We start from the raw sequence: 16334 nt of genomic DNA on the forward strand, positions 1-16334 counted from the left end.
AATAATCTTAAATAAATGGCACTCCTGCAAGGAATACAGACCTATATTTCTGTTTTGGATTTCAGCCAAGTGCTATGTAAAGGTAAAATTGTTTCCACCCTTGATGACTAAGTCCCTTGATGTGAATATATGCATTTTTATGTATAAAGTACATAGGAAAAACTGAACATGCAGGATGTTACATGTATGTATGTGTAAAGAAGACATACATATATATATGGGTGGTGCTTATATGTTTACTACTGAATTATAGTGAACATTTGTGTTGAATGTATTCTCAGTAGGCCATTAGTTATAATAACTGCTACTTTTCAGGACATACTCAGTTGTTTCCCAGGCATAGCCTGCATTTTTCTTGGGTATCTAACTTTGCATTTGTATCATTAAAATATTTATTTGAAAAGAACATTTTTTTTGAAAGGGCAGTCATTTTGTCTGATTGTTGCTATTCCAGAGTTTCTTAGTACTAGATCAACATTGGCTTGCTGGAATGGGTCCAGTGAAGGACGGCCAAAGATGAATAGGAGCGGGGTAATGTACAAGGCGCTGAGAGAACTGTGTGTTTTACTGTTTGGAGAAGCAGGAGGAGACGTCTGTTTGTTGTCTTCAGCTACCTGATTAGACACTATAAGGAATACGGAGCTGGACTTTTTTCTGAAGGTACATGGTGTTTGGATGAGCGACAACAGACCCAAGTGAAAGCATGGGAAATTTTTGTTAGTCACTAAGGAAATTTTTCAGCAGGAAAAAATGGAACAAGCTGTTCAGAGAGGTTGTGAAATATCCATCTTTGAAGATGTTAAAAACTTAACTAGACAGGCTTCGAGCCTGGCATAATTTGACCCTGCTTTGAGCAGGGATATTGGACCAAATGACATCCCTTCCAGTTATATTAGCCTATGATTTCTTATTGCTAATAAGAACTTATATCAGCCTTTGTTACTTTCACATGTAATAGTTATGACTTTTGGTTTTGTTGCTGTATGAAAACAGTGTATTTTCTCACACCAAAGATGATTGCATGAATTGTACCTGTGTATGAATAATCATAACCCCAGAGTAAATAACCCTACTCATTTTTGATTCCATGTTGATCATTACTTTGAGACTCATAATTAGTATGTATAACAACCTCTCTAAACTATATTTCTCATTTGTTTCTTGAAGTGGAATTTAATGGGATACTAAGTTGAAATCCTTGCAGAAGCCTAAATGTAGAGATAGTTTTGGTTAATCGAAGTGTCTTGCTGTGAAAAAAGTATGCTCATGGCCTTTTATTTTGAGGTTTTCCTTGAGTCTCTTTCTAAGAGAATGTACGTTTCCAGCCATGACCCAGCTTTTTATTAACCCTGCTTGTTTTCCTGTAGATTTGGAGAAACTTTGATTTTTATTTTTTTTTTTTTTGTGGGAATTTTTTTGGTGGGGTTTTGTTTTTTCCTTTTTTTGTTTTGGTGGTCCGTTCACTGTGGATACAGTTCCTTGTTAGTGTATGTCGGTGTTAGACTGGTCCATCTTCCTGTACTCTTCTCTGCATCTGTGCTAGTAGTCCTATTTCTGCGGAGTGAAAAAATACAGAGACCTAATCCTGCAAATTTTAAATAGTCACAACTGAAATTGGTTTACTGAATGTTGTCACGGTACAAACACAAGTGCTGACATAAGGGAGCAAGGTGAAAGTGAGAATGGGATGTCAGCATTCCAGATTTTTAGAGGTTTAAGCTAGTGTGAAACCACTCTTCTCCCAGGGAAACTTACAATTTTTTTCCTTTTCTTTTCTCCTCCCCCCCCCCCCCCCGCCGTGTTTTTTTGGTTTTGGTTTTTTTTTTTTTTTGGTGGTGGTTTTTTTTTTAGTACATTTGGTACTAGAGTTAGTTACTTGTCAAATAATTAGAGTAATCTTAAGTTTTTGTCATGAGAAAATTAGAGTGTGGCTGGTTTTGTAGGCATTCAAAATCAGTTGAGCTACTTCTTCAACTAAAAATGTAACTGTCTCTTGCAGGTAAATTTGTAAGTAAATGCACTTGGTTCACTTGTTTCTGTGGTGTGTTTATACAATAGGTATCTTTCAAAGAAGTGTGTAACTTAAACCTTTTAAACTGGGCTAAAAGCAAGCTAATATGGGTCTTTCTACCATATGTAATTTTGTTTGTGGTGTTCTGTGATTAATTCCAGCTCTTGGCTGCTGCTGTTTTAGATAGTTCTCTAATTTGAGATGGAAATCAGGGATATCCCAAGCCAACATACACATTTCTTTTAGTGATAAAATCCTTATATTTAAGTATACTTGCTTCTATTTATTTAAAAGTTTCTCTGCTTTTTCATGGGATTTAAATCATTGAATGGATCTGTTTATGTGCTGAAAAGCTAGCATGTAGAAGAGTTAATCAGGATCACATACTGAAAGGTAAAGAACATAAGGTAAGGTTCCTTTGGACTTCATAAATTACATGTTGATCCCCCATGCATTCAAAAGATACTGTCTGAAGTTGCAATAATGATAACACTCATCTTCCCTGCGTCCATGGCTTTGCCAGCAGCTTTTATGTAAGAACTTCTTCAGAACTCCAACCCTGCAGTTCCATCTGCATTTTTCATATATGGTAGCAACATGCATGGCATTTGTATATGATAATTGAATCAATGTGTTTGTGCAGGTTCAATTTTCTTGCGGTCTGCAAATGTGTGCGTGACACATACACATACCTATTAGCCTTGTCTTACATGTTTAATTAAGTGCTGACCCTACTGCTGTTCCAGATAGTTTGTGTTGAATAGTGCCCTATTTGAGATGCGCTCTTTCAAGTTCATGCAGCTCTCTCTGCTGGTCAGCCAGTCAATCACATAGTCAGATGTGCCTTCACAGAAGCACAACCAGGATTTTTCCTTTAGTATGTGCTTGTCTTTTCCTATTTAAGGATCAGGAGGTGTCACTGGAGAAGATCAGTTGCCTTCCTCTTCAAGTCTCAATCTCTGAATACTTAAGTTGTATAATTCTGCCTCAGCCTGTATTGTGTTCCAGTGTGAGTCATCATGCTTGCCAAATGAATTTGCAGTCCTGCCTAATCTTGTTGCCATGATTTGTGTCTTCTCTTGAGAGGGTAATGGCCTGCTTGCTTTCTTTTCCTTTCTTGCCCTATTCATCCAGTTATTTCAGTGTGGAATTATAGTTTTATAAGGGCCTTCTTGTCTTACATGGTGCAAGGACTGCTCATGGTAGGTATCTTTTTCATGTCTAAAAATGCCTGTCAGATGTGCTTTTATGAGTCTGATTTCATTACTTGGAATTACTTGACTTGTTGAGTGGCTGATAATGATTCTGTGTTCTCTAAGCTAGATAAATTATTATGATTCTCTTTCTCTTTTGGATTGCTGAAAAAGCAGATTGCCTAGTCATTAGGATGGGAGTTAAAAAAATGTAGAAGTGACAAGAAAAGATGGAGAGTGGAAAAATTGGACAAGAAAGGGGAAATTCTATGGAAATTAGGAATTATGTTAATCACTAATGATTAACATAACATAAAGTTAATTAACATAAAGTAAAATTATTAACATGTTAACATTAATAGTTAATTAACATTATGTTAGATGATTAACATAAAGTTAATAATTCTGGGGGTGGGGGGGGAAGTAACCAACTATGCTGGAACTCTTAAGATCTTCCAGTCTGATGATTTTCGTGTCTGAAGGCCAGAGGGATTTTGAGAACTGTCAGACATAGAATCATAGAATGGTTTGGGTTGGAAAGGACCTTAAGATCATCTAGCTCCAACCCCCCTGCCATGGACGGGAACACTTTGCACTAAACCTTGTCGCCCAAGGCTCTGTCCAGTCTGGCCTTGGAACACCTCCAGGGTTGGAGCATTCACAACTTCCTTGGGCAACCCATTCCAGTGCCTCACCACCCTCACTGTAAAGAACTTCTTCCTTATATCTAATCTAAACTTCCCCTGTCTAAGTCTAAAGCCATTACCCCTTGTCCTACCATTACAGTCCCTAACGAAGAGTCCCTCCCCAGCATCCTTAAAGGCCCCCTTCAGATACTGGAAGGCTGCTATGAGGTCTCCACTCAGGCCTAACACCCATCAAAATCGGTTAATATTTTGAGTGAATTTTATATTTTAATTCATCTAGGTGTGTCCTTGTAAACCTCTGAAAACATGACAGAAGATGGCCAGATCATTAAGCAGCCCAAATCTCTGCCATGCAATTGACAAGACAGCTGAGTATTTACCTGGAATATTAATCTAGCAGTTAACATGGCTTGTCTGCATATTCCTACAAAACATGTTACTGAGATTTTTTGTTGTTATTGTTCCCACCTACCCCAGTGATGATTTCAATACGAAGTCATCTTTATCCTGATGTTAATTTAATGCTAGTTTTGGGTGAGACAGGCACACTGAATTAGTCTGGTAGTGATAACAGAGGCCTGGAGTCTTGAAAGTACAAAAATCCCTATGAAACTGTATCTTTCTCCTTTAGCATAATACCACATGTGATTTCTAAGAACCTGTCACCTTTGAAATTTCATCATTATTGTAAAGGCAGATGGTCAAAATCAGTTCAGTCCCACTCCATGTACTTCACTGTGCATGTTTTGTATATTTTAGTTTACTTCTATTTGAATTGTAAGTTTAGTTTGCCAAGTGCTGTGATTTTTCTATATCCATAGGAAATCTTCTGTCCATAGGAAAATGAACTAAAAGGTTGAATCTACTTCACAAATTAGAAGTATCCCAGTAGGAGTGTGTTAGCTCTTATTTTTCCCTTTTTCACTCTTTGTAAGCAGGAAAATGGATATGTTTTGGAAACTTAGTAGTGCTCAGATTTGTATTACTGGTTTCAGAAGTCCTGTAATCATCTGCCTTAGAAACTGGAACTAAAAGTTTCACGCAGTTGAAACATTTTTTGTTTCGACAAAAAGGTTGAAACTTTTTTTCCTTTTCATGGGAAAAGGAAAAGAAGAGCATGGGTGGTAGGAAACTGCAATATTGTCAAAGTGCTGTGGAACTAAATTACATGTGGCAGTTCATGCATGTTTGGAACAAAAATAATTATTAGTCAAATGTTCGCAAATGTTCAATTCATATTGGCATTTTATCACTTAGCAGGATTTTTGTAAATGCAAATAATTGAGAAAGGATTGATTTGTATGTGCTTCGCCCAGCGATCTGTTATGACACACAAATCTAAGACTTAATATATATACTTACCTAGGAAAAAACAGTAACTCTCAAGTTACTGCCCTCAAGCAGTTGTATCTGTCCTACTAAACTTTCCTAAGCTTATTGGGTAGCTTTAACTGTGCAGTATTCCCTTATAATGTATTTTTCTAAGTACAGTTAATGTTTGTTGAACTTCTCAGGAGCTCTAAACTTGGCTGAGAACTGCTGCATAGGTGATACACAAATGGAGAACAGGAAAATAGGCCTAGACTCTACAGACAAGACAGGATACAGGTGAGGAGGAAAGGCAAGGGGCCAATAATGGTCAAGTTGGCAGGCAGCACTTCAACATCTTTTTAGGGTTTTGTCCTTTACTTTTTTTGGGGGTAGCTGTGAGAATCTTAAGAGGGAAACAATGCAAATGCATCATTGCTATGATGGATGTTTTATGGAGAGCAGCTCTTGGCAAGTGAAGTAGTATGGAACAGGTTTATTTTGAACAACAGTAGGGCAGGGAGATTGGATTTCTGCATCAGTCTGTTGGGGTGGGAAATGAATGGAAAACAGAAACTGTGTGTGAAGATGAAAGAGTAGAATGAGGAAAGAATGAGCGTGGTCAGAAAATGGGATGGAATTAGTGGAAATATGGAGATAAAAGAATGGGTCAGACAGATGTGGCAATTTGTGACATTAAGTAGAGGAAATGTAGCGTAAGGAAAAAAACTGTGAGAAGAATACAGAGGTAAGACCACTTAGCAGTTTGTTTGCCCTGAGAAGAAATCAGGACAGGAGAAGCAGAGGCAGGAGAATGGAGTCTGAAGTGTAAGCTAAGTAGCATTGGGTTCAGTTACACTGGAGGGAAGGTCCTTCTGGTAAAATCACAATGTTAGAGAAGAATCATATGTGCTGGAAGTTCAGGCTGTTTAGTTACAAGGTGGTCCTCAGCTTGAGTGGAAACAGAAGCTTGTGAAGATGCTGAAGGGAGGTGAGAGAAAGAATGAGAGCAGGTGTAAGGGTGGGAAGAATGGAGGGGGGAGAAATAAAGGGGTAAGCAGAGAGATCCATTAATCATGTGACTAGACTGAGAAAAGAACAGAAGGAAATCAAATGAGAAGTGGCCAGTGCTGATGGAGGGAAATTGCGGAATGAGTGGCAGGTAGAATTGTGGGGCTGAAGACTATAGAGAAGAGATGCAAATATTTAGAAGTTCAGCTTTTGAATCATCAGATTTTTCAATATACCTGTTCCGAGTGTTAATGAAAAAGAATGTAAGGAATGCAGTTAGGTAGTGGCTATAGTGCAAAATGCAAGCAATTAGATAGCTTTCTTATAATGTCTTTGCCCAAAAAATACAGCCCATATTCGTTACCTTTATTATAGTGAACTCACATACTTGAAAACTACATGGCTGTAAGCACTAATTAATTTCTCTCATACTGTCTATGCTAGTGGAGAATATCAGTCTATTAGAGGTTTTTGTCAAAAGCTGTTGTATTGTCTGATATGTCTACAGTGCCAACTGAGTTTCAAGCAACCACTGTGAGCAACATCCAGAGAAGTAATAATTAATTAGGAACTTACCAGGCATCACTCTACCAGTTTCTTTTCCTGTATAGTAGACAGTTGAATCTGGACAGTAGCCCAGATTCACATCGCAGAAATTCACATCACATACTGGTGAGGGAAGGGAAATTAAATTTTTTGAGCTCATCACATTGGTAGTCTAGGGAAACCCAATAATCACAAAATCATTTGTGGTGGACTGTTTCCTGCTGTGATACCTACTGATAGTAAAACTGATACTTGTTATTAAAAACTGCATACTATTAATTAAAAAAACTCACACCAATCTTGCAATTCAGGCAAGTGCTTGAAGTCAAAAAAAATTGTAATTTAATTTGAATTCTTTCCAACGGCTGAAAAAAACCCCAAACCTACTTGAAAGGCAGATACCTATCTCTAATTTTCCATAAATCCATCATTTATGTTATGATATGATAATGGTGTGTTATGCAGCTGAGGGAAGGAGACATACCACAGGTGCGTTTTAACTTTGACAGCTGCTTCAGTGAACAGACAAAACACACGCCGTCCATTGCGGGAGGGTTTTTGCGTGTTTGGTATCACACAAGCCTTCTCAAAACTAAATGAATAGGGTGGCTGAGGATTTGGGCAGTAGAAAGAACAGTGTTAACTTGGCGTCAACAGGTTAGGATCAGCTAATTGTTTGCCCTTGTTTTTAGCACTCCTGAATATCCAGGTTTCTTTTCCCTCAGTCTGTGCTTGAATCTAACTTCTATGTGGTTGCAATGCCTTCAGACTCATATTACAAAAACAAGGTGAGTTGCAGAGAAGCACTGTGGCAAGAAAGCAGGAAATGACAGGCTGTTTCAAAAGCTGTCTGGGAGCTGATTGTCCATCAAGACCATAGTACTGATTGCATGTCTGTTTGGCTAGAGAAGAAGCTGTCTGACAGCGATGTATTTTATACACCTTTTCAAAGATTTATGTAGAATCACTGGTGTAGTTGGCACACATTGCTGAAGCCTGTTTGTGTTTAGGCAGGGTGTTTTAGAAGCTTTAGGTATTTTTTGTGTCCAGGAAGAAGCAAAATTGATTTATCTGAGCGGAGGTTTTCATAGACTGCCCAAGAAAAAATGGAACAGCTGTGAAATCCACATACGTGAGCTGATGGACTGTGCAGAACCATTCCTTCATTTCTATTTTGTATGCAACTTGGAAGACGGCCAGATGCTTAGAATCATTTGTAGTTTGGCTCTTGGTATGTACCAGATGATAAGAAAATAACAGAGTTGCTTCCCTGCCTCTGTTCTTGAGAGTGGCAGAGAGAGAGTACCTGGTTGATGACAGGGATTAGAGCTGCTTTGTTCTGTTGGAGGAGCATTTTGCTACAAGTATTGACTGTTCTGGTTTCTTTCAGTAGGACCACCTGGCTCTGTAACATGCAATGTTTGTCAGTAGTTAGCAGACTAAATATTCTGTGATTGGGAATGGGAGTATCATGTCCTTGCTGGCTCAAGTTTATTGAAAAATAACTGTTATTTTTACTGGTGTTTTTACACAATGCACAAAAAATTAGAAAGTTCAAAAGATGATTTGGACATCTGTGTCTGGCCAATTTGGTTTTGCTCAAAAGTTCTACTGAAAGACTCCTTAAGTCTCCTTTTCTCTTTCTCTCCAGAATCAGCCCTGATGGTAGTCTTTTCCCAGAAAGATCTGTTCTCCCACTTTTTCTTTTTTTTGTCTGTTTAAAATGGAGTAAATGAAACCTAGAAAATCCTATCTTCATCAGAAAAAAGGTCTGCAGACGTCAGCAACCAGAGGGTGACACTCATAATTTCAGTGCTCGAAGGCATTAAGTGCCCTTGTAGTGCTCAAAGCCATTAGGTGCCTTTGAGATTTCTGCCATTTACTCCACATGTTTAAAGAGGAAATGACTGAAATCCTTGGTTTACATATCCTAATCACCACCCCGAGGCTTGGCAATATGATCAAATCTTCCTCCATCAACTTTTTTCCAGCATTCTAAGGGAATAGGTAAATGTTGCTTGGAGAGTGATGAACAACCAAATAATTATGAGAAAGATGAAAATACTAATATCTCCTTCTCTGCAAAAAGGAAGGGGGAATGGAACCCACCCAGCCACCTATGGTGTATTTTTAGCAGCAGCTGTTCGTGCTTTTTATTTCTGCTTACATGTAGCTATGATTTGGACACCATGTAAATGGAAAGTTAATGAGTTTGTTATCCTGTAGTGTGGGATATGATCCCTCCTGTATGCTCTGCAATATCTGATTTTGTAGCCTGGGGATGCTGGGCAGACTCACAGAACCTGTGGGAACTGGGAGAGTCTTTGATAGGGAGTCACACAAAGTTGGTTTACTTGGGTGAGTTTGGGACCTGATTTGGAGAGACCACATCTGCCAGAGATGGGAGGGGAAATGAAAGAAATAGTCCTGTGTACACTTTCTCACAAGACAAGAATGTAGACAGGCAGGAGATGAAGTAGAGCAGGTAAACTACCTTTTCCCTACCCTAGTTTTCTTGATTTCTAGCCCACGTACGAATCAGTATGTTGTCTGGATCTCCCCTTTGAAGGGAGGCTTCTGCTTTTACATCACTCCTTTCCCATCATGGAGTATCTATCTCATGTTTCTGGTGTCTGTCACTTCCTTCCAGCAAATAATGCTGTGAAAAGGTATTTTCTTCTCAGGAGTAGTTTAAATGTCTTCCCAAATTTTCATTTGTATTCAGTTGTGTTTCTGTAGGTTAAACCAAAACAGAATGCTTTGGTAGGCAGCCTTCATCTCCTTCCTCTTTTTGGATTTTTCTAGGAATCAAATGGAGTCCAGATTTCTGGTCATGTTTAGTAGTTACTATGTATTTTCCTATACCTACTGATACCAAGCAGGCTACAACATGCTAGGATTTTTGATTTGCCTATGCACTATCATCTCTTTCACCTTACGTGTATTAAGGTTATGCCTGCCTAACAATCCACAGACTTTTAATTAGTTTTAAACAATCTTAATTAGTGTTTAGTTTTAAACAAGGTGGAGTAGTGCTAAGTGCCTGAGGTTATTTCAGTTAAAATTTGAACCTAGTTCTGTTCCCAGTTGTGGGTGGGAGGTGAAAGTAAAGAGGATTTCTCTGTTATAGAAGTATGGTGGGCAGCAGGACTGGGATAAGGAAAGAAGGAAAGCAACTGTTTTTTGAGACATTTGGGCTCTGGCTTGGCATACTAGTCTGTGCTTTTGACCTAATAATGCATTCTCAATTTGAGGACTGTTCAAGCAACACCCAGGCTTTAGAGTAAGGGATTCTCAAATTTTCTACAAAGCAATCTTCCTACAAAGATCTCACGTTCTGTTCGTAACTGTAAGTTTGTGATGTCTGTCATCCTGTCCTCTTTTCTCCCCTCAATGATTTGCACTTTTTTTTCCTATTGCCCACTTTTTTTATTATTTCTGGCAGAGACTGTGTGTAACACATAAAAAAACCTGAAGTCTTCAAGGGTGACTCAGTTGCTGCGCATATATTGCTTAGCAGGATCATACATTGCTTAACAGGAGATAGTCTGAGAGTAATAGTTTGGTTTTAGGACGTTTCCACATCAGGTGAGATGGAATCCTTCAGAGGATGAATCCTCCCATTACCCCGTCTTGCTGTCAACAAGAGCACGCGACGGGTAAAAGGAAGTGCAAGGGAAGACTGTTATGCTCTGCCACTTACGTTATTTTAGTTTTAGGGAGTCTCTAACATCCTTTATCGATTATGAGAGTCATCTCAAACTGCCTTAACTTTTCTCAAAAAGAAACTGCTTTCTTGCAGTTTCCACTTCTTGCAATTCTGACTGTATCTGTCTGAAGTGACTCGCAGGATCTGTCCCAGCTTATACTGTGCTCACATGTGGTCATGGTGATGTATGCTGCTTGTGCCAGTAGGTTGATGAGTCAAGTGTTAAATGGTGATATTGTCAATGAACACTTTTACAGGGGAGTGGGAGGGGAAGCATCTGCTACATGAGATAAACTTCACTTCTTTTAGAACCCATCAGTCTTGAATGAGGATGGAAGAATAACAAGAGCCCATATCTATGAACTTGTTTTATTTACTGCTTGGAATAATGCAGAGACATTAAGTCTGCTTAGTAATGGCATTTAGACTGGATCAATACCACAGAGCCACAAAGAATCCTGTTTCTGTTAAAGGTGTGAAGGATATTTTGGTCATCTGTGAGGAGCACAGTATGCCCACTGGCTTTGGTAGAGATGTCTACAGCAGTGTCACAGTTGTTATGTAATTCCCTTTTTACTGAAATCTAAAGAGTAATTGAGAATGGAAATCTTAAATAGTTTTCAGAATCATTGTGTTGTATTACTTCGGGACATGTTAAATAAATTGCATTTACGTCTTTTACGCTTAATGCCTTTTTTTGTTTGTTTTGCTTTGTTTTTTGTTTTTGGGTGTTTGGTTTGTTTCTTTGTTTTGTTTTCCTCCGTGGTATGTTTGTTTTGTTCCTTACACATGCCCTTTGTGTTGAACTTTGTGTGTTCAGGAGAGTTTCTTTTTCTTTCCCCTGCCTGAGGTTTCCTCTATATACTAAAACTGAAAAATGAAGCAGACACTGTTCATGGGGAGAATTATGGTAAGGGTTGAACTTTAAAATGGATTTTCTTTTGCAGCATTTAAGCAGTTTGGAAATATTAACAGCACTTCCTTTATGGTGCTACTTATTTTTTCAACTACTTGCCTGTGTTGAAAGGAATTATTATATCATTATTTACAGTTAAATTAGTTCTGTTAATTATTTTGTTAAACAAAGAACTGTGTTTATATTAGATCTACCAGTGGCTCACAGTGTGAACTTGGGCAAATACTTCAGAGCCTTTTACTTGTTTTACATCTGGAAAGTCGGAAAGGTGACAATGTTTTATGTAATGCACCCTGGTACTGAAGTGCAGCATAAACCAAATAGATAAAGATTACTGTGCATAGTTAGAGTTGTCTATAGAGTTGTTGGATGACACTGAGACCAAGTTCGTCAACGACAGAAGTATGCTTTGCCTTCTACAGCAAAGCTGTATTTTGGGGTTTAGTTTTTAAATATGTTTGATACCAAAGAATGTTATCAGTGGCCTAAAAAAATTAAAGCCAGAGTCTGGCTTCTCCTGATATTTGGGTGGTTTTTTTTACATTTTGTTTTTGTCTGTGTGCCTGTCAGAGGGATATAATTGTACTGTGATCTTATTTGCTTTAACAAAATGAAACTCAATTCTGTTATTATTTGATGAATTGGCAGACAAATACTGTGATACTTAGTTTGGATCTAGGTGTGGGTGGACTGTTCATGTACTGGTGGTCAAAGTCCTTATTATGGACCAATTAAGAAAAAAAAATCTATTTAAAAAATCATTTACTGGTAGGTGAGCAGTGAGATGTGGTTAATGCGTTAAGGGCAGCAGGTGGTAGAAGGGTGTCCATTTAAAGATACTGAATGCCCGGTCAGAAGTGGTACATTCAGACATTTTTTATTCCTGTTTAGGATTTTTAACTGGATTAAGTTTGCTAATGAGAATATACATTTAACAAATCCAGTAAGTAATAGCATTTATAGTAATTTCTAGTTTGTTAAGGTATATTTTCAGGAGCTCAAAGCATGCATAGCAGAGAGAACAGACCAAGGTCAGTTTTAAACTTATTTCAGTGGGTCTCAGCAATTTGTCTTAGACCTGAAAATGTGTGTGCAAAAACCTCTTAGAGTGACTAGCTGAGCTGGAGACACGTCTTACTTGGTGTAGCTTGCAAGCTACAAAACAACTTGCCTGTAATGTACTCCATTTCCCTTGTATTCTAGACCTAGCTCCAGTTTACATGATTAAATGAAATACAAAGTATCAGTCTGCAGTATCTTTAACAGGCTTTTTTTGGGGAGCTGGCTGTGTTTTTCATTGCATCAGAGTCTTAGCTTGTTTTTGTCATCTTCATTAGCAAGATATGCTTGGTCTTTTTCTGTTTCGCCTTATGGAGTGGTTCTTGAGGTCCACGGAAGTCTACTCCTTTGCTGCAGCTTGTTCCAAACCCTGGCAGAGAGGCCTGAGATCCTTAGTTTGGCTGAGGTGAAGCTGCAAGTAAGTATGTATAATATGCTGAACAGTTCTGTAGAAAATGAAGTGGTTTGTGAGTTTGAGATTGACTGAGGAAAAAGCTCATCTTGTTCTATTGTTTAGAGAACAGAGTATCCTAAATTTTGAACAGATCGCCTTAGGTAGATTTGAGTTTTCCATTGAAAAGTGGATAGGAGAATACCACCTTTAGGCAATGTAGAAATGGAAAGATTTCTGACTTGGAGTGGTGTCTAAAAGGAAGAACTGATGTGTCTTGGTTTGCGTTACTGAGTAGATGCTTCTGCAGAACTTCCTGTAGAATCATGGGAACTCATCAAAGTTGAAATGTAGATGAAAGCGCTAGACTTAAAAGCGCAGCAGTAAAGCTTGTGTTGGAATTGACTTATGTACTGAGACTTGAATGTTGAAGTTTTTTCTAGTTTTCTGTCATCAGATAAACTTTTAAGAATAGTTGAATACTTGTTCAGTGGGAATCTTGTAATGTAACTTTCTTATAAATAACTTACCAGTTCAAAAATATGTGAGGCTATAAATGTTTCGTCTTTACTTTATAATGCGTCTCATGAAGGAACTGATAATAATACAATATATAGCAGCACATTTTGAAATCCAGAAAAGAACACTGTATCTTTGGTCTTCTATATATCACAGACCAGTTACATTTCATCTTCTCCTCCACAGGTTTATCTGAAATGTATTTTGCATTAGTACATCTAAAAAAATCAAGAAATACAGAATCTACTGCTTTCTTGACTGCTTGTTCCAGTAGTGTTATGTTCTTGTTTCTGAAAGAGAGAAAAAATGCTGTATTTCAGATACGTATTTATTCTGCAGTCGTTATATTACTTGCTTTTCCATTATGCTTTTTTTTTTTTCTTAAATCCACAGTCTGATGGAGCTTTTTGATCTATTGGGTCACAATTCATGTGCTCTTTCTTTCTTCAATTTCCTTATGCTTTTTCAGGATATAATACCAAGAATCATGAAAAAAGCTTTGTGTCATTCTTATTTCAGCACTTAGGGAAATATGCAGTATGAATACAGGGAGCTCTTTGTAAGTGTATCTTAATTGGGAGTATTTTCTTTATCTTTAAAAGTAAAGCATACAATTGAATTGCATAATCATACTAAGAACAGAGTTCTCTAAGTACACCAGCAATTGGAAATGTTACATTGTGAATAGATGCTTGTTTTCTTAACTAAGCTTGTTTTTTTCCCTGTCATTATCATTAGAGTTTTGCAGAATCTCTGCTAATGGTACTTTTTATGACAAACCTTTGTTTACTTTCAGAGCCCTGGGTTTTTTTGCTTTCATTTTTTTTCTGACAATCTGTGTTTATAGAGATAACGTGATCTTGGCAAAGCATGTAGTGCTGTATCTTTGCAAAAAGCTGGCTGGTGTTTCAGATAGGGAGCAAGTGGAGAGCTCTCAGGCCATTGGTGATTAAGGAAGCATTAAGTAACTATCAAGTAAGTACATTTTCACGAATTATAAAGATAAAATGCTGTCATAAATTATTCAACAATAATTACTTCAGCCCTTCTGTCAAAGAATAACAGAAACCGCAGTATTTATATGGTAATTGAACTCCAGATCATTTTTTGGTAGGCTCGTGAATGCATTTCTGTAGGTTTGGGGTTTAGAGTGTTAGTATTTTAATTAAACATTAATTTACACACATAACTTATTTCAAGTATTTCTGTGGCACTGTCTCACAAGATTGTTGCTTGTATATCTCAGAGGGTCTTTTCCATGTTTCATTGTGTTGTATTGTATGGCCAGGCCATGATTCCGTAAGGATTTATAAATGTGATTTAGTTTGTGCACAATGCCCATTTGTAGCTTTGTTGAATCTGCATAGGATCTAAGTTGGAGGCAAGGAGGGAGGTGTTGGGGTTTCATTCTTGGCAGTTGTTGTTGGTTGGTTGGTTGGTTTTGGGTTTGTTTTGGTTTTGGCTTGTTTGGATTCTTTTGTATTGTTTTTGTTTTTTGAGGCAAGTTTATTATTACCTGGTTTAGAGCTTCAGGGTCTAATCTTACCTAGATTTTTAGCTGCTTCTGCAATACCAAAGAAAACTTAAATAAAAATGCAAGACATCAAACATACATTGCATTGTATGGATTTACATTTTCTACAAACAGGTAATGCAAAGTTAAGCACTTCTACATAATATTAGTATTCCAGGTTTCTGTAACTGATGCGTCATTGGAAAGAGCTAGCTTTGTTTCCTCTGTGTAACTGTACACTTTTCCAAGGGCAAGTGCGTGTGTGTGTGTAAACAACACCAAAATCCCATAGAAAATCCTGCACCTCGAGGAGGGAATTTCTAAATGAGATTTACATCAGGTCTGGCCTATTGATAGGCAATTTCTAAACTGAAGCTGAGAAAGCAGAGTAGGCTGAAGATGAAGAGTCTTTCTGGAGTGTCCAAAACAGACACTGGCATCTTTTTCTCTTGCCTGTTGGGTAGAGATTGCTGATTCACTCTGACTTAAATGTTATCCTGTTTACATGCTGTCAGTTTTTTCTGTAAAGGGCAAATTTGTTGAAGCACATGTGTTCAGATTCTCTTCAGATAGTGTAGAAGCTGGGATATGTGTAAAGGGACAACTTAATTGACCCAGATGTTTTCACATTTTTGATGACTGGTAAATCTGAGGCAGAGTCTTTCCCTCCGCCACATTTTTCACTGAAAAATGTTACAGGAAAAAAGATCTTGCATGTTTTATCATGCAGCATATTATGCAATGTTATTGTCCAAGACCTCTTTACCCTTTGCTTTTGTCAGGTGGTAAAAACTGGGAGAGGAAAGAAATCAAAGAACCCACAAAAGTTAGAGCAGGGGCACATGGTAAAATATAGTGAAGAACATAGTGCATATCTTTGTTTTCTATTTTTGCGGGCAGAAAAGGTGGCTGGGATTATGATTATATTTTACATGGCACTTTACCATGTATAGTAAAGTGTGAAGGGGTACTTCTAAAGGTAGAGATTTAGAAGTTTGAGAGAGAAGAGTAGTTTCAGTCCTGATATTCTGGTAGTTGAAACTGGAGTGCCTCTTCGTCTAGAGCAATATAGCAAACAGTCATAGCAGTACTCATGTGTGTGTCATTATTTTTCACTATATATAAAGTGACTACAGATTTTTACAGTTGGTCTTTGAGGTCTGAGTAACAGTTTTTTCTTAAGCTATTCTGATACTTGGCCAGTAATTAGGATCTTTTTATACTTCATTTCCCACTCCCACCCCCTTTCTTTTTCTTTTGATGCTGTTAAATTCAAGATCTGTTGGAAGAGAATAAAACATACAATAAGTGGCTTAACTCATGGAGGGGAAAAAAGGTTTTGACAGTTTTTGTATTTACTTCGGCTCTTCCTCCTTCTGTGTACCTCCTACTTACTGGCAGGAGATGGCTGGTGTCACTGCCCTTCCCCTGCCACATAATCTTCTGTTCTTGGTTCACAGGAAGAAAATTCTAGCTCTTCAGCCTTCAAGACTTTCTGAAAAGTGTAAACA

This window comes from Nestor notabilis, unplaced genomic scaffold, assembly GCF_000696875.1.
Source record: "Nestor notabilis isolate BGI_N333 unplaced genomic scaffold, ASM69687v1 scaffold11689, whole genome shotgun sequence".
Lineage (NCBI taxonomy): Eukaryota > Metazoa > Chordata > Aves > Psittaciformes > Psittacidae > Nestor > Nestor notabilis.